At 42.4% G+C, this 27140-nt stretch overlaps 1 protein-coding gene across 6 annotated transcripts in view; it reads right to left on the reverse strand.

The window, feature by feature from the left end:
* Positions 1 to 27140, reverse strand: part of TANC1 (tetratricopeptide repeat, ankyrin repeat and coiled-coil containing 1) — a 224223-nt gene that overhangs the window by 191301 nt on the left and 5782 nt on the right. For 4 of the 6 annotated variants that reach the window (XM_045837884.1, XM_045838030.1, XM_045837666.1 and 1 more), the window contains exon 2: positions 5246 to 5329. The exons of the other annotated variants lie outside the window; for them this stretch is intronic. The gene's annotated coding sequence lies outside the window, so the exon portion shown is untranslated. The remainder of the gene's footprint in view (positions 1 to 5245; positions 5330 to 27140) is intronic. 6 annotated transcript variants of the gene reach the window in all.

Raw genomic sequence — 27140 nt, forward strand, 5'->3', positions numbered from 1 at the left:
CAGATGGCCAGGGACAGCCTTCTAACTTACACCCCAAAACATCCTGCACTCAATCTGCCTGATAGTTTACCTCTCTGTCAACTTCTCATCCACATACCACTCCAAAAAAACTAGCAAACTCTTCTTCAAAAAGTGCCAACCTTCTGGATTACTTTTAGTCTTTCAAACACAGATAAAAAGAGGAGAGTATAAGGTGATCTCCTGGATTAGAAAGAAAATTATTAGACTGTCTAATCATGTTTACTTATCTCATTCTTTTATGTCTACTTTTATGCATTTTATAATGTAGATAGCTTATTAGTAAACAATTTGTGATTATAATTCATAAATATATCAATGTTGTAGGTATAAGCAAAAAGTACTTTACTGAGAGGGACTGCTATGTGAAAAATGTTTAGACTACTGGGCTAAACAATAACACTTCCTTTAACACACCTTATTGGTGCTCTATGGACAACTCTTACTAAAATGTTTCATTCTAGACTTCCGGCCAAGATGGAAGCATAGGTAGACACACTGTGCCTCCTTACACAACCAAAATAAGGACAACAAAAATTTAGAAACAAAAAAAAACCAACCAGTACTGACAGAAAACTGAACTGTATGAAAGTCCAACAACCAAGGAGTTAAAGTAAATACATTCATCCAGACTGGTAGGAGGGGTGCTCAGGTGGCCAGCTGGAGAGGGCTTCAGGCAAAGCAGCGGCTGGTGGACCCAGCAAGGTGGCTATTATGGAGATGCATGGTGGGCAAGGCGGCTGGCAGACCAGGTGGTCCCATATTTGCACGCAGATAAACCAGACAAAACTGAGGAGTGAGACAGACCACACAACCCAAGGTTCCAGTGCAGGGAAATAGAGCCTCAAAACACTGACTGAAAACACCTATGGGGGTTGAGGCACAGAGAGAGACTCCTAGACTCACAGGAGAGTTCATTGGAGAGACCGACAGGATCCCAGGATGTACACAAACCCACCTACTTGGGAATCAGCACCAGAAGAGCCCAGTTTGCTTGGGGGAAGTGACGAAAGGGACTGAAGTCCGACAGAGAGCGGAGCAAGCGCCATTGTCCCTCTCAGACCCCTCCCCCACATATAGCATCACAGCACAGTGATGTGGGCTGCCCTGCCCTGGTGAACACCTAAGGCTCTACCCCTTACTATGTAACAGGTGTGTCAAGAAAAAAAATGGCCCAAACGAAAGAACAGATCAAAGCTCCAGAATAAATATAACTAAGTGATGAAGAGACAGCCAACCTATCAGATGCACAGTTCAAAGCACTGGTAATCAGGATGCTCAAAGAATTGTTTGAATATGGTCACAAATTATGTGAAAAAATGAAGGCTACACTAAGTGAAATGAAGGAAAATGTACAGGGAACCAATAGTGATAGGAAGGAAACTGGGACTCAAATCAATGGAGTGGACCAGAAGGAAGAAAGAAACCACCAAACAGAAAAGAAGGAAGCAACAAGAATTTAAAAAAATGAGGAGGGGCTTAGGAACCTCTAAGACATCTTTAAACATTCCAATATCTGAATTATAGGGGTACCAGAAGGAGGACAGGAAGAGCAACAAGTGGAAAGTTATTTGAACAAATTATGAAGGAGAACTTCCCTAATCTGGCAAAGGAAATGGACTTCCAGCAAGTCCAGGAAGCTCAGAGAGTCCCAAACAAGTTGGACCCAAGTAGGAACACACCAAGGCACATCGTAATTATATTACCCAAGATTAAAATGAAGGAGAGAATCCTAGAAGCAGCAACAGATAAGGAGACAGTTACCTACAAAGGAGTTCCCATCAGACTGTCAGCTGATTTCTCCAAAGAGACCTTGCAGGCAAGAAGGGGCTGGAAAGAAGTATTCCAAGTCATGAAAGGCAAGGACCTACATCCAAGATTGCTCTATCCAGCAAAGCTTTCATTTAGAATGGAAGGGTAGATAAAGTGCTTCTCAGATAAGGTCAAGTTAAAGGAGTTCATCATCACCAAGCCCTTATTAAATGAAATGTTAAAGAGACTTATCTAAGAAAAAGAAGATAAAAAACATGTACAGTACAATGACAGCAAACTCGCAATTATTAACAACCACACCTAAAACAAAAACAAACTAAGCAAACAACTAGAACAGGAACAGAATCACAGAAATGGAGATCACATGGAGGGTTAGCAACAGGGGAGTGGGAGTGGGAAGAGGAGAGAGGGGGAAAAGGGACAGAGAATAAGTAGCATAGATGGTAGGGAGAAAATAGACAGGGGGAGGGCAAGAATAGAATGGGAAATGTAGAAGCTAAAGAACTTATGACACATGGACATGAACCAAAGGGGGGTAATGTGGGTGGGAGAAGGTGTGCAGGGTGGAGGGGAATGAAGGGGGGAAAACGGGACAACTGTAATAACATAATCAATAAACTGTATTAAAAAAATAAAATCTTTCATTCTAGTTGTTTGGCTAATAACATTTTATATTTGTGTAGTGTTTAAATGATAACATAATATTCTTATTACTAAAATCAGCCCTCGCACTTGGCTTTCCTATTATATTGCTGAACTCTATTTTCTCATTTAGGTCTATTCTTAAAGACTGCATAATTTAAAAAAATTTTTTCACTTTACTTGAAAATTAAAACCAAGTAAACAAATATCCTTTTAAAAATAAATGACACTCAGAAAAATTTCAAACACATAAAGCACTTCCAAAGTACAGGCACTATTCTAAGTTTTTCACATTGAGTCTTCATAGTGTTATGACTATAAAATCAGATCATACTATATTCACTTTAATCAAATTAATTATAACTTTAGTATTTTTAATAAATAGGGAAATGTACTTTGTAAAACTCAACACAACTTTACTATTTCCAAGAAGAGGCTCTGAAGACATTATTCTCCATCCCTTCCACTTTCTTCATCTACCTGCTGTCAAGGAATCCCAGTTATTAACGGTGTGGCCTTGGAAAGGCAATGTAACCTCTCTGTGCCTCAGAATCCTTATCTGTGTTCAGCTCATCCAGCTCCGTCCCAGGCCCTGTTCTTGGCTGGGGGATAGAGAGGAGAACAAAAGACAAGATCCTGTTCTCAAGTGAACAAAAGACAAGATCCTATTCTCAAGGAACCTATTAGATAATACCAGGAAGGCACCTGGCCCAGAAGATAACCACTCATTAGGTTAGCCTTATAATTTCCCCAAACTAAGGGCTACCTTAGTTAGTATTATCTTAGACCTATTTTCATTTTAAGAGAAATCCCATTTGCCTTATACTTCCTAGCCCCCAACTGTTTCCTAGCCAGACAAAAACAGCAGAGAAGGCAGGTAAATGATTCATGAGAATTTGGTGCCAGCAAGCATGTTGACTCTCTACCTTTCCTTGACAAGAACTGATGCAAAGCTCTACAGATCCAACCAGCAATTGGCGGTAAAACATATCACAGCCAGGAACCGGGTTCTGTAAAGAACTTTCAATGGAGAGCATCCTGCTGATCCTCACAGGACTACTTTTGACAAGGCTGATACAGGGCCTTTTGCACCTGGAGGCTACGGTGAGGAGCTGCTGTGCCTCTGACCGCTACGAAGTTTAACTGCAGAGCAACTTCATTCCCCGCAATGCCGGCTTCCAGGCTGCCCATGCCAGGACCTGCCATGAGAACATCTCTTTATTTATTCAAAAGTATTATCTAATCACAACCACAGGCCATGCTCTCCATGGCCACCACTGTTACCCAGAAAGCACTGCTCAAGCAGCCTTTCAGTGCTAAATCTAAAACCACTAGCAGAAGGAAAGAATTCTGCTGATCCAAAGTAAACACATGGAGGAAAATGGTAACAGGAACTCCTAAGAGAGCACTTCCCTCATAAACAGTTTAGATCACTTCACAAGCACCTCACTGAATTTAAGTATCTGAGCAGGCTCGCCTCTCCAGCCAGGGGTCACCAATGTCACTGGCCACCCCTGGAGACAGGATACACCTTAGGATTTTGGGGTTACAACCTCAAAAACGTCTGTTTCCTAATGTATGTATTTCATACTGTTCTGCTAAAAAGAAAGAAAATCAGCAGCAAAATGTTTTCAGTTTGCTGGTGAGCTGCAAAGCCAGGGACTTGGCCACCATTTGACCTCACCCCTAAGTGTCTGCTCTCAGCATCAGAAATAGCCAACCCTCCTCACCACTGCCACCGCCTCCTCCCTGTGTTCATGCACCTAAAGTCAGTATCAGGTTGCTGATTTCAGACTTAATGGGAGGAAGGGAAGTTGGGAGGGAAAGCGGGAGGGAGATGAGAAAGCCGGTAGAGACTGAGCCCCATCTCTGTGCTGTCTGTTACTCTAGCCTCTTCTCCCACCATGGATCCCAAATCTGGGAAGAATCTTCTACCAACAAGATTGTCTGAAAACAGCAGACACCTCACCCCGCAATACTGGGCACTCAAGCTTCTGTGGAGCTCCCAACCTCCTTCTGAGACCAGGTCAGTTTTACCTGGACCTTCCACCAGTCCCATCACTGCTGATGCCCAGTCCAGACCCGTGAGGACCATCCTTGCATCTGACCTCTCATCCCTGTGGTCCTGCTGTTCCCCGGCCCCCACTCTCCTCTCCTCACCCAGCATTTTTCCTCTTGCAATCCTCCCTCTACCAACAACCCCTCCCCCTCTCCCCCCACCTTTCTTCCCTTGTTACATTCCCTAGGGGTTACTAGAAGAGGCTTTGGAGCCGGGGGTTCTGGCAGTGCACAGTATCCACCGTTTTCTGGGTATATGACCTTGGGCAAGTTGACTGATCTCTTCAAACCTGAGATGCCTCATCTGTCCAGTAGGGTTTATCCCTGAAAGTGACCAATAAGTTAAAAGTACACATAAAGCATTTAGCAAAACCCAGCATACATTCATATATTTAATAAATGCCCATTCTGTGCCAGAAAAATGTTTCATAATGGTAACGTCATTTTCCCTCCATTCCTTTTAATTATTTACTGTAGTAAAAATATATACAATGTAAAATGTATCACTTTAGCAAGCATACACTTTGGTGGCATTAAGTCCATTCACACTGTTGTACAATCATCACCACCGTCCATCTCTGGTACTTCCTTAGCTTCCTAAACCAAAACTGTATCCATTAAACACTAGTTGCCATCCATCTCACCCCTTTTGGCAGGGCCTCTCTCCACTGGGAGGTGCTGGCTGAGCCCATTCCCTTCCAACCTTATATAAAAATTCATCCTCCTTTGAGACTCTCAAAATTCTGTCACCTACCTATTTTTGGTAACTTCTGTTCACCAGGAAAAAAAGGGGGAAGGGACTTCGTTCACAATTTTCTCCTTAGCCAGAGGTCAGCTCCTAAAGAAACAAGAGCACAGGGGTGAGGGAGGAGGTGGGTGGAGGGGCCTGGACACCCCAGACTAGAATTCCATTATTTATTAACTCTGTGACCTTGAGCATTACTTAAGCTCTCTGGAGGTTAACTTTCCTCACCTATAAATGGGGGTAATCACTGCACCTATTCACAGTTTGAAGCCCTGAGAGTGGGGCCTAGCACACAGCCCCTAGTGCCTCCCCTTCCTCTCACTTGACTGATCTTGAGCCTCTAATCCTTGGCTCCTGATCCTAGTCAGCCATTCCCAGGCCATGCCTTAGAGTCAGAGGGCACCATCCAATGGTCTTACTCGCTGACCATAACTTCCTGTCCCTGTGGTGCTGACACCCCCCTCACTCCCTGGAGTGTGTACCCTTCTTCATTCCCTAGCAGTGTGGACCCCACTGTTGATCACCTGACTCACCCCATGCCAGCACTCTCCATTCTCAGAAACCCTCTCCTTTTGTCTCACCGGTGGGAATTAATGTCACAACTTTGCTTCCCTATACCTGAACCCTGGACCCAAAGTTCCCAAAGAGAAGTCGCACCGCTTATGGAGAGATGCCACTACATCTGAATGTCTCTAATCCAGAAAGGCTCTCAGTACCCTAAAAAAGTCCCTTCTATTCTCAACGACCACCTCAGTCTTTCATCAGCATTCTCAGCACCGCTCTAGCAGATGCCCTTTCCCCCATTTAACCCAGAAAACCAATCCAGCAAGCCCGATACTCTAACACTGCAACTTGCTTTCCCTGCTCCTCACCCACCACGCATCCACAGGCACAGCCCTGGTTGCTTGTCACTGCTATTCCAAACCAACCTTCCCGTCCGCCCCTCCTGCAGCTCCCTCCTGCATTCCACACTGCCACCACACTTACCCATCTTGTTCACACACACACACACACACACAGAGTTCACCTTCCTTCCACGCCTCAGCTGTCCTCTCTGCCCAACCCACACCTGCTCACCTAGCTACTCCCTTTAATGAACCTCAAAAATCACCTCTTCCAGGAAGTCTACCCTCATTCCTCCTCAGATTCCTCACTTTGCCATTTCCTCTGTGTCCTTCCCTGGGAAGAGAGGCTGCTACATGATCCATTACGAATCCTCAGGGCGTGGCACATGGGGGGAGAGGTAATAACTATTGAATAAATCAAAGAATGAATGCAACAGCCCTGAAGTGTTTTATTAAAATGTTTTATTAAAAACATGACCAATTATAATTCATCATCAGCCACTAACACATGATGCTATACATTTTCTTCCTGTGATCTAAGCTGAGAAACATCCCTTCCCCTTTTCCCAGAACAAATACTCCTTTGATGAAAGAAAAAAACAGAAACAAAACACTACTTCCTCTTCAACGAAAACAGAAAATCTAAAGAAGCAGTTTATGAAAAATATCTAGCTGACACTGGGTCAGGTGTTGTCCAAGCTGAAGAGGAGAAAGGGAAGCTCACTTCGGACGGCTGTCTGGGGAGGCGCCGATACTCAAGTGCTCAGTAAGAAAACTGACCGTAATAGTAAGTTTCAGATCTATTCATAAGGCAAGGGAGGAGGAGGAAGTGGGTAACTCCAATAGAAATTTCGTTCCTTTGTTTAGTTTTACTTCAGGTACAGTTTCTATACTAATTTCTCGAAACAAACTTACGAGGATTTATTTTATAGGAAGTAATTTTGAGGGGCCCCAGGGAGCTGCCGATGGTACCTCAGGGCCCATCTGTTTTAGGATGAAAGCTTGGCATACACCATTACATCACTCTGACCTTCCTCAGCAACTTCCTATCTGACAAAATCTAGATGTTTGCTCTGTCAACAAGATATTTGTGTTTGTCCCCAGCCTCCAGCTTTGGTTCCTCATTAGTTTTAAAATCATTATGCACCCAAGCTGAATAGGACTACTGTTAGCAGCTGTGAGGTCCTCTTCTGGGCAACTCCCCAAGTCTGTGGCTTCGGGGCGTGATTTCTGTCCCTTCCGGATAATTACACACTCTTCTGATTGATGAGCTGATCAGTCCCACCCCCACGAAGAGCTGAAGCAGCTCTCTTCCTGCTCTATGTATTTTCCCAGAGGACCAGAGGGGAGGGAAGAGTGGCCGGGGCCCTCACCCCAAAGAACTGCTCAAGCATGAGCAGTTCGAGCACTCAGCACTGGCCCTTCCAGCCATCTGGAAAGCAGTCCACATTGGTTAATGCCAATGCAGGGACTGGAAACACAGGGCGAGAATGGATGCTAGTTCCTGAACACTCACAGACCCCACAATGGCCCAATGCCCACCACGCACAGAACCACTTCAGTCAAGCACGTACCCTACTCACACACATCCTTGATCACCTCTGAAACTGCCACGTGACCTGCATCCTCCACGTTTTCATCCCTCCTCTCCGCTCAGCAGGGCCCAACGACAGACACACTGCCAACTCCGAGTGCCTGGTAGGTGCTGGACAGCAGCCGTGGCAGAAGTGACACGTTTTAAACAGGATTTTGGTTTTTTATTTTTTAGGGGCAAGGGGATTATGTATTTTGATGTTTGCAACTTACTTTGAAATAGTTTTTAAAGTAAGGTAGATAGCTAGGTGGGTATGTAATAAAGCAGAGATCAGAAACTCTGAACTGTAGACTCTTGGTTGTGTGCATGTGGGTATTTACTGCACACTGCTTTCTACTTTACATGGGAGTGTTTTCCTAGTTAAATATTGGGGGGACATGTTTTTAGTGTCTTTTAAAAAATAATTGAATTCCATACTTCATTTGGGTTTCACCAGTCTTTCCACTAACGAGTATCCTTCTTCCGCTCCAGGCTCCACATCCAGGACTGCCGTGTCTCCGCAGTCTTCGTGGGTCTCTTCTCCGTGATGGTCACAGTTCTGAGGACACTGGTCAGTTACTGTGTCTAATGTCCCTCAGCTGGAATCTGAATGAAGCTTTGCTCACGGTCAGATGGAGGTTATGAGTTTTGGTGGGGAAACCACAGATACAAAGTGCCCTTCTCATCATGTTATATTAAGGGTACATGCCAATAACATGACTTACTGCTGGCGATGTCAGCCATGATTATTTGGTTAAAGTAGGGTTTGTCGGGTTTCTCCACCGTCACTTTACCTTTACCCCTACCCATACTCTATTCTTGAGAAGTGGGTCACTAAGTTCAGCCCATACATAAGGTGCGGAAATTCATCCCTAGCACCTGGGTAAGTAGCTACATAAATTATTTGGAATTCTTCCATAAGGAAGACAGTTCTTCTCCCCATATATATTTATGTGTATTTATTTCACACTGTGGGTTATAATGCAGTACTACACTGTTTATTGTAGCTTAAATCCTTCCAACTTTGACTATTAGGAGCTCTCTGAGGTTGGTTCCTATGTCCTCTGACATGCCCACATCCTTTGTTCTTTGAGCACTTCCTTACATTCTGGCAAAATAAGATGCTCCGGGCCTATAACTACCCATTTCTCCCAGGATCCCTGGTTACTTTTATTGGAGAATGGTGTTTAGAAACCAAGATCTTGGCGTGTTGTTGCTTCTGGGTGTCACTGCTTCCAAGCCCTCTCCATGGACAGATCTAGGAAAGGCATCTAAGTATACAAACCCGTGTATGCACCACACATCTACAGTGATTTCTGTATCTATATTAAGCTAAACATAAATTCATACTGATGTCTCCAACTCTAACCTAATCCTGTATGGCTCACTGTGGCCTCTTGTCCTGGCTTATCTGTGACTTCCCTCTCCGACCGTGGGAAAGCTGGCTCTCACCATCTACCATCCACTTACTTATTTGTTCGACTCCTGAATACATGCATATCCCATACATCCATGAGAAACTACCTTACCAACTAGGGTACAGTGTAAATGTACAGTTCCTTTTGCCTTTAGCCTCACAGTGTCTGATCAAAACACTATTTCCAAGTTACTCAGGTTCATGCCTTCTGTCCTCGCCCCCTTGCTGAGGCTCTGTCATCCTTGTAAATCAGGTAGATTCTTTGTCACAGTCTGCAATCACCCTGGGACACACACCGCCCCCACCCCACACCCCTCTCCGACTTTTTGTTTTAATTTGTATACAGTTCTTGCATAAAGTCCTTTTTCTTTTCTAGTTTTATTGAGATATCACTGACAAATAGAATTGTAAGATATTTACAGTGCATAATGCGATGTTTTGATAATATATATACATTATGAAAGGATAAAGATTCCTCCCAAGTTAATTAACAAATCCATCTCATTTATCTACTTTTTTGGTGGGAACATTTACACTTTCTTTGTACATTTAAATTCTATAACATTATACAATACAGTTTTTGTGAACTAGTCACATGTTACATGTTAGGTCCTCAGACCTTATTCACCTTATAACTACAAGTTGTACCCTTCTACCAAACACTCTAGCTCCCCCGCCCCCAGTCTCTGGCAACCACTTTTCTACTGTTTCTATCAGTTTGATTTTTTTTTTCATGATTCCACATAGAAACAATAACATGTACTGTTTGTCTTTCTCTGTCTGGCTTACTTCACTTAGCATAATGCCCTCTAGGTTCATCCATGTTGCCACAAATGATGGGATTTCCTTCTTTTTTAAGGCTAAATATTATTCCATTGTTTATATATACTCTGTTTTCTTCATTCATCTGCTAATGGATGCTTAGGTTATCTGCTCAAGTTCTTTACTGCCTATTTTACCCAAGTAAGTAGTCTATTTATCTGACATTGCTAATAGTGTGCATGTTTTATTTTATCCTTACTACTTCAACGCATTTCTGAGTGTACCCTTCAACACCTACATTTCCAGACCACAGTGATTACTGGATACTAATAAAGTAAACAGATTCTACAAGTTTATTTTTTAAAACTCCTATGTTAGGTTGATTTTAACCCAGTTTAATTGCTGTAGGTCTTTCAATATAACTGTAGAAAGTGAATGTTCATTGCATTGTTATTTCAAATTCAATAATAAGTAGTTAAAAATTATGTTACACCTATAGGCTGAAATATGCAATACATGCAATCATTAGAAATCTTTGTAGAATGCATATAATATGAGTTAACGTGCACCATATATGTGCATAAAAGACAGCAAACCATACAATAAAAAGTAAAGCATATAATTTAACATACACAGTATATGTATATGTCTATGAAAAGAAAGCTTTGAAGGAAGGACACACGCCAAACAAATTCTTTTTTAAGTTCCTTCCTGTCTTATTTTTAATTAAGATTAAAGGAAAGAAGACTGTTTGCTGTGTGGGTAACTTTATAGAGGATTCTTCTAAGACAGAAGGTACTAGACCAGACAAAGAGAAAGAAACAAAACCAGATGCTATGCACCAGACTCCACGTCACATTTAGGTAGAAGATGCAAAGAATATGAGCAAAAAAAGCATAGTGGCTGCCCCGGGGTCACCTACAACCTGACACTAGCATGTAAAAGGCGAAGACAGTGGCCCCTGTGCTAACATGTTTACCACGGACAGAAGTGCGGAGTGGAACTGAGAGCTGTCTGGGAAGCATCCTGAGAAAGGGAGGGCAAGGATGGAGTCTTAAAGGACAGGAAAGATGTAAATTGGGGCAGGCGGGTATTAATAAGTCCACCCATTCACCTGGAAGTCTCCTCATTATCCCATTCTATAAAAACCCAAGGTCAGCCTTAAACAATGACAGCCACGGGGACAGCTTCAATGAAAGTGTCCCGCCCTCTGACAATCCTGCCTCGGCTCAGGGGCTGAGTGTGGGGAAGATTACCTAATAGGATCCTGTTAGCCTCTGCAGATCCGATAACACTCAAATGTCTGATAATAATGGAGCCTAACTCTGGGTTTTCAAAGATTAGCATATTACATTGGAATTTACACTATATCTCCACGGAAAAACAAAGTGCTTTTTAAAAGAGATTAACACAAACAAATGTGGTAATTATCCATTCCACTGAAAAAGTTCAATGGCAGTAATGACCAACTCTCAGCTTGTTGTAACCTTCAATGCACAACCCTGTGCCCACCAGCCAGCCACCTCCAGAACAGATCCCACACAGGTGTCAGATGCATAGAGAGCCACAGGGCAACCTTACACAATCACAGGGACAACACACCCGGGGAAGAGGAGGAACTAGCATTTGCTGAACATTTAACTACAAGCCAGTGGGTGTTTTACACACTTTATCCCTTCGTCTTCACACCAGCAAGGCAAGGATTAGCCCCATAAATGGCCACTGGATTCAAAATTAGCAAAGCGTAAATTCCCACCCAGCTCTGCCCAGCTGCAAGCCTGCCTGTCACCTTTCCACTTACAATGGTTGTCACAGGTTATCAACAAGCTTAAAAAGCAGACTTGATGATAACTTTGGTATCGCTTCTAAAAAACTGTAATCAGTTTTCCTCAAAATAATTCTTTTACAATATAATTGATATGTGATGCCAAGAATTAAATTTAAAAATCTAAAAGCACACTCTCAAGCCCCAATGCAATAGTTAACCACTTCTGATTTAGCAAAATAATATTACAAAGCCCACAAATAAAACAACTTAATGTAAGTTTTAAAAAATGATTGCAAATCTGAAAATATTCAAAACAACTTTTTTGCTCTATGAAGATCTCAAATTGAGACATGAACATCCAGACAGATTATTTTTCACTCCCATAAGGACGAATCTAAATTGTGTTCTAAAACGAATTACCCTCTCCGTCTCTGTATCTCTCTCACGCTTCCACTCATTCTCCCTGCCCCACCCCCCAAAGAGGTTCTGCTTCTGCTCTTAACTACAAAACAACAGTTCTATTGTGACCTATAAACTATGAAATAAAAAAGGTTAGGACCCACTGACACTTTCATCTCCTCATTGTCCTGAGACAGAAATCCCCCTGGAAAGCTAAACCAAGTATGGCAAGTACACCAGAGTTACTTTTCCAAACCACCTGAAGAGTTTTTCATGTTGAAATGAGTTAGTCTCACAAGCAGTGATTTAGAAAGACACTGTCCAATCCACACTGTCCATGTTTGCAGCATCAGTGCCGCCCCTCAGAGTGCTCCTTCACACGGGAGGCACTCCAGTGCTGTTTGCTATGGAGCAAAAGCAATTTAGGATAAAAGACATTGTTTTCTACTTAGAAAAGAAACAGAAGAGAACTTTAGTAATTAACTTCTAAAAAATTTAAGAAGAAAGATTAAGGGTTGAAATTTAGAGGTGGAGAGAACAGAAATACTTATATTTTTATTTTTTTAGAGTAGAGAAAGATACTTTGTGTTTCTTTAAAATATGGATTATAAAAGTAATATATAAATAATGAAAATAGTATAAAAGTAATGTTTTAAATAGGAAAAACTGTCCAAATCTGCCACCCACAGAGCTGTCACACTTTTTTCCTATGCACACACACACAGTTCAAGGGGCCTGGCCTAGAACCTACACGTGGTAGGCCCTTCAATGTGCCAAACAATACCTAATACAGACTTTGCAGGGGGAGGAAAAGCGTAAGCGTGTTTACAGCATGCATACTATTCTATAACCTGCTGCTATTTTTCAACAACAGTACACAGAAGACACTTTTTCACATCACTCCCCTAAGCTCCCTCTCACCCTGTACAAAGCTCCTTATCATTCCATTGCATGGGTGACAATGTTTTTCCCCAAGCTCCTTTTGAGGTAAACATTTGGTTTTCCCTTTTTTTCTTTTTCTTATTAAGCAATACTGCAATGAATGTGTGTGTGTGTGTGTGTGTGTGTGTGTGTGTGTGTGTGTGTGTGTGTGTGTTTGCCCGAGCGCATGCACACGCGCGTATAAAAAACTTCATGTGTTTATACAATTATTTCCTTTGCATAAATTTCTAGAACTGCAATTGCTGGGCCAAAGAGCTGGCATGTTTTAGTCAGCACATGAATGGGCTGTCCTCCCCAACAGCCATCCCCACATGTTCTCCCAACACTGTGTGAGAGTCCTCATCTGCCCGTCATCCTTACCAACACTGGTATTATCCTTTTTCACCAAACCAGCAACAAAAAAGTTAAATTCAGTGAGCCCCTATCATGTGCCAGGTGCCATCTTAAAACCTTCTGGGAATTACGATAGCCCTGTGGAGACAGGCAGGCGCCCACGTACACTTTAGACCTGCTTAACTGGAGGGAAGCACATACCCAGAGATGTTAAGGAATTTGCCCAAGGTCATACAACTTGTCAGAGATACTGCTGGGGTTTGAACCCAGTTCATTTATGACCAGATTCAACACACCAGAGCAATTCAATTTCATGAAAAGGTCAAAATCCTGTTCACTCACTCTAAATGAAACCCAGTGATCTCTTTCCCCATCAAGACCTCCTGAAACTCTGGTTTTGAGAACAATGGAAAACCTGCCGGGCTGGAGTTAGAACTGAGTTCATGGCTGAGTTCAGCCCCTTACAGGTAGCTGCTGTGGGACTTTGAGAAGCCTGCCTAACCTAAATCCCTTTCCTTGGCTGAAAACGACCCATTTCTACCATCACTATTATAAAATGCTGTTGTAAAGCCCACGAGGAACATCCACTCCTTCAAAAATACTGCTCAGCCATTTCCCTGTGCCCTGCACTGTGGTGACAAAGAGGCCACCAGCCCCCCGGGCCAGGAAAGAGAGAGATATCAGAAGACCAAGCAGCAGTGATGGAGAACGCCTGAGCCCCAGCCGAGTGCGTCACAGGAGCCTCAGGTAAAGGAATCACAGCGTTCCAACGGAAGTGCAGCTATTCAAAAGGTCAAGGAGAACCATCACACAGCACCAGGGAAAATGCAGGAAATCACATTTAGCAGAAAAGCCTATAAGTAATGTATATTTTGGTTACAGTCATATTTTTTACAGACATGTGCAAAGAATGGAAGGAAGTAAGATCCTGGATGTTGTAGTGAAAAAACATCATTCTATTCTCTCCCTTTCCAAACTGTATGGTATATCATTTTAACATTTCTAACTCCTAAAACATTTTAATTGCTATGAGAACACAGATGGAAGTGATTAATTACGGCTGAAACTATGTGTGTGAGAGTGGAACCTCTAAGCACCCCGTGAATGGCATTATTGTCAGCGTACGGAACAGCCGAGCACTCCGCGCAACAGCACCACAGCACGGCAGCACAGGTTATTTTTACTCCCTGCTGCTGGTCTCCGGCTCACCTGACAATGCACACTATTAGTCACTTCTTTACAGTATTTTCTTTTCTTAAAAGAAATGCACGCACAGGGAAAATGGCCAACCAGCACCAAAGGGTCTTCAGGAAAGCTCAGGGCTATTATCTGTCCCCAACCACCATGTCCCTCCCAAAGGCAACTGCCTTGAGTAGTTTCTCACACATGCTTCTTCCAAAGATACTCTATGCATTGACATAGTTTTCATTTAATAATAAATATCCTTGGAGGTTTCTCCTTAAGATCACATATAAACCATCTTTTAACATCTGCAGATCATTCTATTGTATGGATGCGGCATTTATCTCATCAGACTATGCACTATAAAAATGCCTGACAATGCTATTAAACCCTATATAATCATTTTTCCTTACATTTTGATTTTCCAACCTTGCAAGGCACCAGAACCTTCACAGACACCAGAGTCTCTGGGCTCATTTCCCAGGGTTCCCTGCTTCCGGCCAAAACCAGGCTGGGTACAGTTCTACATACTCCATCCATTGCTCATGCTGTCGCTTTGGCTGAGACCCATCCCACCTTCCTTGGCTTGGCTAATTCCTACTCAATCCTTCAAGAGAGGGTTGAGGTATAACCTCCTTCTGGAAGGAGAGGCTCTCTCAACCCTCATTGCAGAGGAAATGTTCCTGTATCCCCTCCGGTCACAGCCTAGGTCTTGGCACTTAACCTCTGCATGAATTTGTGTGTCAGCCTTGACCACCAGATTTCAAGTTCCTCCAGGACAGAAGCCACACCTTACTAATCTTCGTGATGGCCAGGGTTTCATACGAAGCCTGGTGCACTAAGTGTATTTAACACCCACTGAATCAAGCTGTAAGGCTACTTCTGAACACCTAATTAGGTGCCAAGCCCCCCCTACTCTGGATGCACTGTACAAACATTATTTCTCACTGAGTACGACAACTCCCATTTTACAGATGAAGACACCAGGACCCTGGAGTTAAGAAACTTGTCCAAGGGCATAGGGAGGCCTGAAATCTGAACCCAAGTCTATTTTACTACAAAATCACTGATCTTTCCATTATGCTGTTTGCTTACACGTTTTGATGTTGAAAGTTATGTGAAGAGGTCACATACACAGTCCTGAAGGACAGCACACCTTCGTAATAATTTTGGATAATCTAAGGGCACTGTAGTCCTCCAAAATGTTCAGTCACAAGCAATCTAGAATGTTGAAGTAAAATGGCAGAAAAAGAGGAGGTTATGAACAAGCAAATCTTGTCCTTAGCACCCACAAATGTGCACTTAGCATTCCCAGGCAGAGTCTTTCAGGAGCCATTAAAAACAAAAAGAACATGCAGTCTTAAGCAGCTGCAATATGCCTGCTTAATTCGATCAGCTTGCTCTCCCTGTACCTTCAGTTACATCTGACTTCACAGCACGTAGTCCCCACGCCACTCACTAACGCTGGCCTTTGTACCAGCACCTTTAAAAGATTTCAAATAGGAGCGATGCACAGACACAGCTACCCAGGATTGCCTGTCAGTGGGCCAGGGGTGGGACAAGGGGGCAGCACTGTGGGGCAAGTGCCAAGGTCCTATTAACTGGCTGTGAGACTGGGGGCTGGACAGGGCCCTCATCTGAAAACTGGGTGTAGCAAGAATGCCTGCTTTCTCTTAAAGCCTTTAAGAGAATGGAATTAGATCATTTAAGAAAAGGAACCCGCAGAGTCTGGCACCAAGTTGAGGGCTCAATTGGCTTTTCTTCACTGACTGAACAAACTAACCAGAGAGCATGCCGACCTCCTCCTGTCCCCTCCAGCAGGGCAGGAGCTGGGAAGCTCTGTGACGGAGGAAGCAGAAATGGCATTTCGCAAAGGTGAGAAAACAAGAGGAAGCTGCTCCTCCCTCCCACAGATGAGAAAAAATGAACTAATCAGCAGCAAGCAGTCAATGAACCCAAGCCTTGTTCACTAGAGGAGACAGAGGAGCAAAAATTATCCCAAGGGTAACCACGTACCAACAACAAAAAAAATAGGCTGAAAACAAAAAAGCAAAACAAAACAAAAAGCCTTTCTTTCCTATTATCCACCACAACCAAATCGGAAAGAATGCCTCCTGATTCCTGCGGGAAGCAAGAGTGAGGTAAGCCACGGCTGTAAAGAAGCACACTGTGCCGCCCTGGGCCCCTCTGCACCGCCAGCTGGAGGAGGCAGGCACCAGTGGCTGCGTGCAGCACCCTTCCAGACCTCTCCCTCCCAAGATAAGGGAGTAGGACTGGGTTCATATCTATGTGTTTTGACTTTATGTCACTCAACTCCCAAAACCACCTTCAAAAGTATCCACCTTCCAAAGTCACAGAACACAAGCTCAGGGAGGAGACAGGGTTACCCACGGAGACAAACGGACAGAGGTGGAACCTGAGCCCAGTCTGTCTGGCTTCAAGCTTCCACTCACCCAAAAAAGGCGCAACTTGTGGGGTTGGCAGTAGGCAAAACAGGTGGAGGGGGTCAAAACATACAAACTCCCATTTATAAAAAAAAAATAAGCCCTGATATACCATACAGCACAGTGACTATGTTAACAAGGCTGTATTGTACACCTGAGGGCTGCCAAGAGAGAAAACCTTAAAATTTCTTATCGCAAGGACAAAGCATTTATAACTACGTGTGGGTGTTAACCAGACTTACTGTGGTGACCATTTGGCAATCTATACAAATATCAAATCATTATGTTGTACACCTAAAACTAATAGAATGTTATTTGTCAATTACATCTCAATTTTTTCAAAAAGACACAATTGGCAGAGAGGAAGGGGAAAAAGGCCTTAGACTGAGGTAATGACCAAAAGCAAGTCTAACAACTGGTTGGGTGATGGGGCTTAAAATCTAGATTTCAAAGAGTTAAGTACTTTTCAGTGACTCACTTTCCACTTTATTGAGATAATATTGACATATAGGCAGGTTTAAGGTATATGTGATGATTTGATACACGTCACAAAATGATTACCACAATTAGACTAGGTAACACCACCAGCCCATCATATTATTGCCGTGTGTGTATGTGTGTGTGGCGCGATAACATTTAAGATCTGCTTCCTTAACAACTAACAGATATATAACACAGCTTTGCTGAGTAGAGTTCCTGTGCTGCACATCAGAGCTGCACTCAGCGACCTCGACCTGCAGCAGCCAAGGCTGCTCCTGGATAAACCGAGAGCCCCAGGGCATTACTCCTCACTCCCCCACATCTCAGGTTCCCTCCCTCAACCTTCTTCTTCATGAGTAAGAAAAACACTCAGCATCTCATTTCACTAGAAATCTCTTGCCAAAGGTCCACTTAAAAAGCAAAGCCAAACCTAATTTTTAAGGCTTGCTACTTTTGAGTATTAATCCAAGTAACTAAAAAGCATCCTTGGCAGAATTAAATATTAATGTACCTAAGTTCCTAAAAACAAGCCATTTCCCTAGGTGTTGCTTTTTACCAGAGATCAACATCATATTGTTTAAGGAGCTGTCAAAAGCTCCCTGATCGAAGGGAAAATAATAAAACAGCCTTGGCCATTCGCAGCCAAACACTCTCAAAAGTATGACCCTGCCACCACCTGCCTCACTCCACCCAGGACCTTGATAGAAATGCAGACCGATAAACTCCATTCCCAATCCACCGAAGCAATGCCTACAGGCAGGGCCTGGAAATGTGGGGTCAGAATAAGTGCCCCAGGTAATTCCTAGAGGCAGTACCCTTTAAAACTAGGGGCTACAGGAGTGGGGGCTACTTCCCCATCCCCTCCTACAGAAGTTCCATCCCAAACCTACCCTGGGGACTTAAAAGTTTTCTATGGGGATGCTGGGATGCTGCTCCAAGAACCAAATTTCCAACTACCTACTGGGCATTTCCACCTGGGTATCCCAGAGGGGCCCCAAACCCTGCCTCTCCCCTCCTGACAGAGTCCTCAGGTGCTTATGTCATTCACTGTCCACACCTTGCTGCTCCCCCTGGAAACAGCCTTGCCCTCTTTCTTTAGTCAGCTACCAAGCACAGCGAGTCCTCACCAAACATCACCCCTGGGTTCTACAACTTTAAGTGCAATGACACATATGGAAGTCATTTTGATCACAGACTAATTGATATAAACAAGAGTTAAATTTCTACAGCATCTCACTGCACCGCAGTTGTGACGAAATGACCTTGAATGAAATGATGTTATTCAAGGACCTACTGTCTTCCTTTCCTAGTCTGGAAGAAGCTTTCACCCCACGCCCAAAACCACCCCCCATATTCAGCCTTCTTTGTGTTCTCACCCTGTGGTAAAAGCACAGTGTCCTAAAAGCACAGGACTGCCAACCTGAGTTCAGATCTTGGCTGAGCCAGGTGACCTTGAGCCCGTTTCCTTCTCTGCAGAATGAGGATGACGAGAACAGCACTCCATGAAAAGTTTTTTGCTTAGATTACATGACTTAATGCCCCCTAAATGCACATTAAAAGGTATTAGCTAACATTAACTCTCTTCCTCCCACTAACTCCAGCTCCAACATCATCTCTCACCTGACCTACTTCAAAAGCCTCATAATGCAGAGCCCTGCTGCCCATCTGTCCCCAAGCCAGTCTCTCCTCCGCACCACCGCTGCCAGAGCGTTTCTCCAACACACAGCTCTGATTACATCATCTCTCTGCTTTAAAACCTCTGATAGCTATCACTTACTTTACAGGATCAAGTCCATACTTCTTAGCCTGGCATGCAGGGCTTTTTGCAATCTGCTTCTCTCTTCCCTGCCACTGCACCCAAATGCCAAGCACCATCTGTTCTAGTAACAACACCCCAAACATGACTTGTATTTTCATGCTTCGAGCCTCTGCTCATGGTGCTTCCTTCATAGAAAGCCCCTCACCCTCTCCCCACCTGGCACAGTGTTACACATCCTTCACCTCCTCCCTGGCGCCCTCTTCTTCCTCCTCCTGCACCTCTCCCCCTCCTCTCCCTCCCCTCCCTCTAGTCTCCTGCTGCATGTGTGTCTCTCTAACATGTGTACTATGCATGTGCTTGCTTCCTCAGACTGAGACACAGAGCCAGGCCTCACACTCGGAAGGGCACAGTGACAGCCCTCAGGAAACATTTGTTGGAAAAATGAATTCAAGACTTCCACCACCCTTTGACAAATGAAAACAGTTTCTAATTTGTCAAACAGTTAACACCTTCATGGTAACTTTTTACTTCTACAACTCATAAGGATATTATATTTGTTGAGCTAGTGAAGGCTGCTCTTAATGAGGGAAGCAAAAAAAATGTCACCCTGTGAAGGTGAAATGTCTTTGAAAATTCCATCGGCTCAGAAAGCGATCACTACCCCTCTAGAAATGGTGTCTCCTCCCTTTTTCCACGATGGGAGAGAGAAATCACACTCTTTGATTCCTCCTGGCTTGACTCGCGGTATGGAGAGCTGGGCAGTTGCAGGAATCTCTATGGCTTAAACAAAACATTTCCAAAAGGAAAGGATAAATAAAACAGCTGCTTAATAGTACAGAAAAGGTGTTAAAAGCTCACAAGCAGTGGGACTTGCGTGTCCTTAGGCCAGGCATCATGTTCACTGTCAGAGAACAGGTACTGTGTGGGCGAGGAGCAACGTGAGCCTGGGTCTCTCTGAGACCTTCCTAGTACTGCACCAGCCAGTAGCAGAGCCAAAGGCCCCCACACTTGGAGACAGCTGACAGAGGGAAACACTTCTTGGTTTACCCACAAATGCCAAGAAGGCAAGGCCCATAAAGGTCTACTTAAGCAGCCTCCAAACTGTTCCTTTCCTCCTGTTCAAAACTTAGGATACACTAATTCTCCCTTTCCGTGAGTCTTTAGCAAGGCACACAGACAGTAAGGAGAACTCTCCCCTCCCTGCCCACAGTGAGGAAGCGAGCCCCTGCAGGGAAGCACGGCCCCTCCTCTGCGGGCAGGCCTGCTCTCCTGGCTGGGGCATAAACACACACATACGACTTGAGAGTGGCTCTACAGACTTACTCCATCTAAATAAAACAAAGCTTAATGTTCTAATCTAAACCACACTCAACAGAACTCTGCTGCAGTCAGTGGAGCGTCTCATGTTCTCACAGTCTTATTAAATAAATGGACTTTGAAAATATTCATTTTAATTAAAACCAGTCCGTTTGTTAGCAATACTCTCATGCCAATAATAAAACACCCTTTTTTTTCCTTTGGTTCCTTTTTCTCTATAAATTACTATCTAAAACTGTCCCATTTATTTGTTCAAAACATTTCATATAAACATCCAGTTGTTTTAATATAAGAAACCAACTAACTATATAGATTATCTTGGAATCAAGGTCTTATCTGGACTTCTGTAACAAGTACCTTAAAATTAGCAGTTTCTAAAACACTGAGAACAAACAAAAACTTCCATTCGACTACTGATCCAGGAAGCTGAATTTTAAAACATGGTTAAGAGGAGGAAAGGAAATAAGAGGACCTGGTTTTGGCACCTGTGAGCCACGCCTGGCGCTAACTTAGCGTTTTATATAGGTTTTCACCATTAGTCTTAGCATGAACCGTATGAGAAAAAAAGTACTACCCCATTTTACAGACAAAGAAACAAAGGGCAATTAAACTGCCCAGGCTACACACAAAACCACAGTTCATCTGGCTTCAAGGATCATGCTTTTTCACCATACCCTACTTACTTGTATTTTTAAGAGGAAGAGAAAAAAAGAGTGTGTGAGTGTGTGTGTCTGTGTGTGTGTGTGTGTGTTTAGTGCACTGCTGTAGTTACAAAGTACCTGTTCTGTCCCAGGCACCTTATTATTTAAAACAGACAGATTTTAATGTATAAAACAGTATTCTTGTCTGCTAAGGGATTAAATATAAGAATGTGCTGGGAACTGCCTGTGACAGCTACCATTCATCACACAAAGCTACTTTATATACTCTGCTATTCTTCATTAAGACTCACAGAATTCCTTTAAGTTTAATTTTTCCCAGATATACAACAAACACTTGGAAGGGTATCAAGGGGAAAAAGCTTAAGCAGCAAATTAAGTTAGCATGGTCAGCTATGATAAGAACTTTTATTTACATGTCTGAGTTTGGGAGACAATGTACATATGAAATTATCACCCTGAGTCACTTTTGTAAGTTACATAAATGTTTGATTACTATGTTGTACACCTGGAACTAATACAATATAATAGGTATGTCAGCTATAATTGAATTTTTTTTAATTTTAAAGAAATATTATCACCCTGAGGATGTACTTAGATTTATGGCTGTATTTCAAATTAGCATAAGCATTTGTTTTTTTTTAAAAGTCTGTTAAAATGTATCAAATAGAAGAATTAATGCACATTCCTAAATTAATATGCTTAGAAATACGTCTTTATGGAATAATGTTTTACCATCACAATTCAGATACCTTGTCATTCTGAATCTAATTTAACCACCAAAAATGTTTAGCACCCAAGGCATTTTACCCAAAAGGCACATGGTTTGTAGTCTTAAAATATACTGAAAACTTATATCCATTTAACAAGGCCAACTATTCCAAATATCACCATGTTCCAACCACAACTGGAATAAATTAAACTTGCACTTCTTTGATATACTAATGAAATTAACTTCCAACATACTCTAAGCCCTTACTTCTTTATATATTTTAAAAAAGACTACTTACACATTGCTAAATTAATGACTATTCCCAAGTCACAGGATTAAAAAGCACAGTCTAGGACCTATTCTTGTCAAAAAGTATTTAACTTTAATCTAAATATGCCTTAAGATTTCATCTCTAGTTCATAGGAAATGCAAGATGCAAAGGGACAGGGCAGACGACACCACAAGGAAATAATTGCAGAACATGGGACAGCCTGCCAGTCTCTTCTAGCAGTCGAGAGGGAAGAGATGGTGAGAGAGTCTTCTTCTACATCCACAGAGGCTAAAGGGACAAAAACAACAACACACAGTGCGATATGTGACTCTGGACTGAATCCTGGTTCCAAAAAACAAAAATGGTGACAAATGACACCTGGAGGACAATGAGATGACATTAAAAAATGACTGAATTTTACTGAAAGTAATAACATGTAGTGATTTCTTTTCTTAAGCCCTTAGTTACAAATGAATATGAAAGTTTGCCAAGTGAAATGATATGATGTCTGAGATTTCCTTTAAAATATGTCAGCAAAGTAAACAACCCAACACTGTTCTCTGGCCAAAAGATGCTTTGTAAAAAAGTTTCTACAGTTCAATACATTTGGAAAATACTAAATATTCTGTTCCCCTTCAAGGACATTTAGAATGAACATTAGAAATAAGCGTGCTCAAAATTCCTGCAGTTAAAATAAAAAATACCTGTTATACTTTGGTTAGCCCAGACACACTTATTTGAACATAAAACTTTTTTTTCCTATGTAACATCTACTAATTTCTTGAGAATCAGTTTCCTTTACTGCACGAATTCCCAAAGTGGGTTCCAGAGGAAACTCTGAGGTAAGGCTCTCTAGATCTCATGCATGCTTCTAGAATACCAAATAATAATAAAAAAAAATTACAGTTGCATCTATTTGCAACTTAGGTGTCACTCACTTTTTCTGTCTTTTGTATTTATAAATAAGTAGATGTTTACTCTGTCAGTTAACATGTCTTAATTTTATCAGACTCTTTCTTTAATATGAAACTACCACTGTAAAACTTCCCTCAAGTGCAGTTCAATTTTACTTATTCAAATCCATTTCCTTGGAAACCTCTAATGGAGTAGATTTCAAGTTCATCCAAGTTGTCACCACACCTAGTTTTCACTTTCAAAACTACCTTGAGATTTTTTAAAGGTTTCCCCAACCCTCGAAATAAGTTATGGGCTACATGGTAACAAAACACAAAACAAAACCTAAAATCAAAACTCTTAAACTCTCTTTCAGTGGTACTTAAGGGTTTCCAGTAATTTACCTCAAAGTCCCCAGATTTCTATCTTTATGTACCAGAAGTGGTCCCATTCTTATAAACACATCCTTTGGGTAGCTGAACAACTAGATCCCAAGACAGATTCACTTTACCACAAAATCTACTTACTCCATGGCTAAAAGTTTTACAGCAAGAACTCAACTAATATCTGGTTCGGTTTTTGTGTGGGTATTTTTTTGTTTTTTGTTTTGGAAAACTGCATCCTATTCCCTTTAAGAGCCTCAGTACTTTAAAACTTTGGAAATACTCTTAAAAGAAAACAAAAATGGCTAGCTAGCAAAGAAATCTGAGCTAGAAGTCACTGCTACAAGGAAACCATTAAATTTGATGTCTCCCTTGCATCTGGGAGGCAATTTACAACGTTCAAAACCCTTTCATATACATTCTGTCATTTGACCCTCAAAACCCTGGAGAGATGTCTGTTTTCCATCATGATAACATATATTTAACATGGCTCAACTTGAAAGCCGACAACTTGTCAACCCTCAATTATCCTTACCATGGAGAGAATATCGGCATAAATAATCTGATTCAGCTGAGCGGTGCAGCGTCCAACAGGCTGCTCCTGTCTCCCGACAGGGACGCTCCAACCAGCCCCCACCATGGGGTCTATCTCCCCAGCTTTTGCTTGGTGGCATACTTGCAGATAGCTAACTGTTCATGGGCACTAGATCTTCATGCATCTCATCCTCCAGGAGTTTCCCATCACTCCTCAAGGACAGAAGACTGCTTTGAAACCACTGCATCTCCCTAGGATTGTCCAGGGATGTTTTTGTACCAACATCCCAGGATGTTTCTCATTTTCATCCATGCCACTGTTCCCACGTGAAAGAAGGACAATGTATAACCACAGGCAACACATGTGAGGGAAGACAAAACAGCCTTGGGGTAAACATGACGCGGTTTGGATCCTGGATCCTCCCATCTTGGCATGTGCTCTGCCTGCCCTCAAATCCCCTACATGCACATGGAGCTCTCAAGCTAAGGTTGTCGAGGGCTGGGGGCGAGAGAACCTCCACACAGTAACTGGCCTGGGCTGTGTTTAACACTGTAGTTCTCTGCCTGCCTCCATTTCTCTGAGAAGAGAAAACCAGCAATGAAAACAATATGACTAAGGCAAGACAGGCCCCTACCATCAAGAAGCCTACAACGCACAGGCAAAGCAAAGGTAGGGAGGGGGGGCGTGGTGCAGGGGGACAACTTAATAACAATAGGTAAAATGAGAAAGATATACAGAATGTACAAGCAATGTGCTAAGGGGATTAAATAGAAGGAACCATTTAAATGCAGAAGGGGGAAATCAAAAAAATGTTAATGAGAAAGCAACATTTATTTGAGTGAGGCCCTGAAGGACAATGAAAACTGCAGTCATGGGGGTTTGGAGAACAGCCTCCTCAAAGGCAAAACCGACACATAGTAGGTGACAATTAGAGAACGGGCAGGAGCTAGGGGCACCTGCAGAGACACAGAGAGGACAGCCAGGTCTGGAAAAGAAGGTTACAACCCGGACCACAGAGAACAATGAAAACTAAGAAAACACAGCTTGCTCTTGTCCTTGCATCAGCTGTGCTACTTTCGGCTGCAAGCAACAACAGTAAGTGATTATAAGAGACGTGCACTGTGGCCTCAAAACTTTTTTAGTCATGCAGCCCTAACAGTAAAAAATTAAACATGCACCCCCAATATGTTTTAAGTTGTATACATGAGGGTTAGCAAAAGTAGGTCTACAGTTGTGAGTATATGAAACAGTTTATTATTTATTTGTATTATAACTGTATACCTACTTTTGCCCTCCCCTGTGATTTATACATAATTAAAACACTCGAGTTATAAATTACATGTATATACTCATGTAGTATGTACATAAATCATCCACTAAAAACATTTTAAAGGATGATAGTGATTCAAACAGTAGTCTTAGGTTTATTTTTATTTACTAATACAAATCCATATCTAATTTTGTGCCAACTTAAGACATTTTCTAATCTCCTAATAAAACAAATTCTTGTTCCTGTATACTTACACTATTATCATTACACTTTATTCGCAAGAACCTTTTTAAGCCACTGTCCATTTTGTGAAGTCAGTTTTAATACTAGGTAATAGAATCCATAAATCCACTTATATGGATGGAGTTCACCAAAGGCCAAGGATAAGAATGAAGGTACCACTGTCAATTTCTCCAGGTGGTACAATGCCCACTCTTTTCTCAGGAGACCTCAAATAATCTGACAGGCAACTTTCACATCTACCAGCCAATGTCTGTCAACCACCTTTTAAATATTAATAAACCTTAATTGTTTCCAGGCAATGTTTTAGCATTTTCTTCCATACCAAATCATCGAGCACACTCCACTTTGGAGACTGCTGTCTCAAACAAAAATCTTTTCTCACAAAAGAAGTTCTGAGTCACAGTGGGTCTAGGATTGGGTCATTCAGCAGCTAAAAACATCACTGGCACCTTCCATCTTTGTACTCTGTAAGCCTCAGAATGTCCACTTGTTCAATTTTGCCAACATGGTAGGCCCTAATAGGTGTCATATCCCCACCCATTAACCCGTCACTGGCAACAAGGATGGTATTACTGAAGTTGACTTGGCTTAATCAACACATACTCCCTAGGGGCGAAAGACACACTCATCCTATCCTGAAGTACATGGCCAATGGGAAAGTAGTCGAAAGCAGAATTATGCTGTCAAGTAGTGTGGTAAATTATCACAGCAATAGCCCCTACAATAAATCACATAACCACCAGAGCATGAGTGAGCCTAGCACAAGTAGAAGAACCATCCAGCTGAGCCCTGCTCCAATTTCTGATCTCAGTCAAACAAACGGTTGTTGGTTTAATCCACAAGAAAGAAGGGGAACCGAGACAGGGAATAGGCAACAAACCACCCTTGCCATAGCTCTCTACACATATGGGACAATGGAGGAAGAAAAAACATACTGTTTTAATTCCCACAGATGTCAGTTCTTAAATTCAAACACCTAGTTCGGAGTCAGCAAGCACTCAATAAACATTAATAATTGATGTTCCTAATCCAAGTAATTTAGAATAAAACATGGCAGAGAGAAAGGAATATAATGGGTTATATACATGGGAATAATGACAAATTCCCGAGTCTTTTGTAGTAATCCAATATACAAGCTCCTGTATGTGCAGCAATTCAAACCCCCAGAGAACATCAGAGAGTTCACTACTCTCAGGACTATCGGGTGCACATCACAGGAGCACTAAAAACATCCACACTCTTTAGCACGCTGGTATGTTGGAGTGCTCAGCAATACCACTTTTGGAAACATATCATGCATTAGACAGTTTGTTATTTTTGTTTAACCAGCTCCCTCTCCCTTCCATTGACAATAACTGACTTCTCTGAGGGACACTTTGTCTCCCCACAGTCCCATCGTTTGAGTTGAATGGGGACTTCCAACTACAACTCTCCTTTGGCTGGCATTAGGCCAATCACATTCTCTCCAGGGTTTTCCCAAATTAAAACTAAGTGCGCTTAAGAAACAGTCAGTTTCTTGACGATGTGAGGTTATGAAGCTACCAGCAACCAGGTACCTCTATGTGCTGGGCACTGTGCTAGGCCTTGTGATGTAATGATGCGTAAACCACATCTGAGCCAAAGGGCTCTGATGGCCTGAGAGATATCTCTTTCCAACATAAATGTCAAAAAAGACTGGTTAAATAAATTATGGTAAGAGATGTTATAGATTTACTA

The sequence above is a fragment of the Phyllostomus hastatus genome, unplaced genomic scaffold (assembly GCF_019186645.2).
Source record: "Phyllostomus hastatus isolate PE091 unplaced genomic scaffold, TTU_PhHast_1.1 phas_contig_1, whole genome shotgun sequence".
Classification (NCBI taxonomy): domain Eukaryota; kingdom Metazoa; phylum Chordata; class Mammalia; order Chiroptera; family Phyllostomidae; genus Phyllostomus; species Phyllostomus hastatus.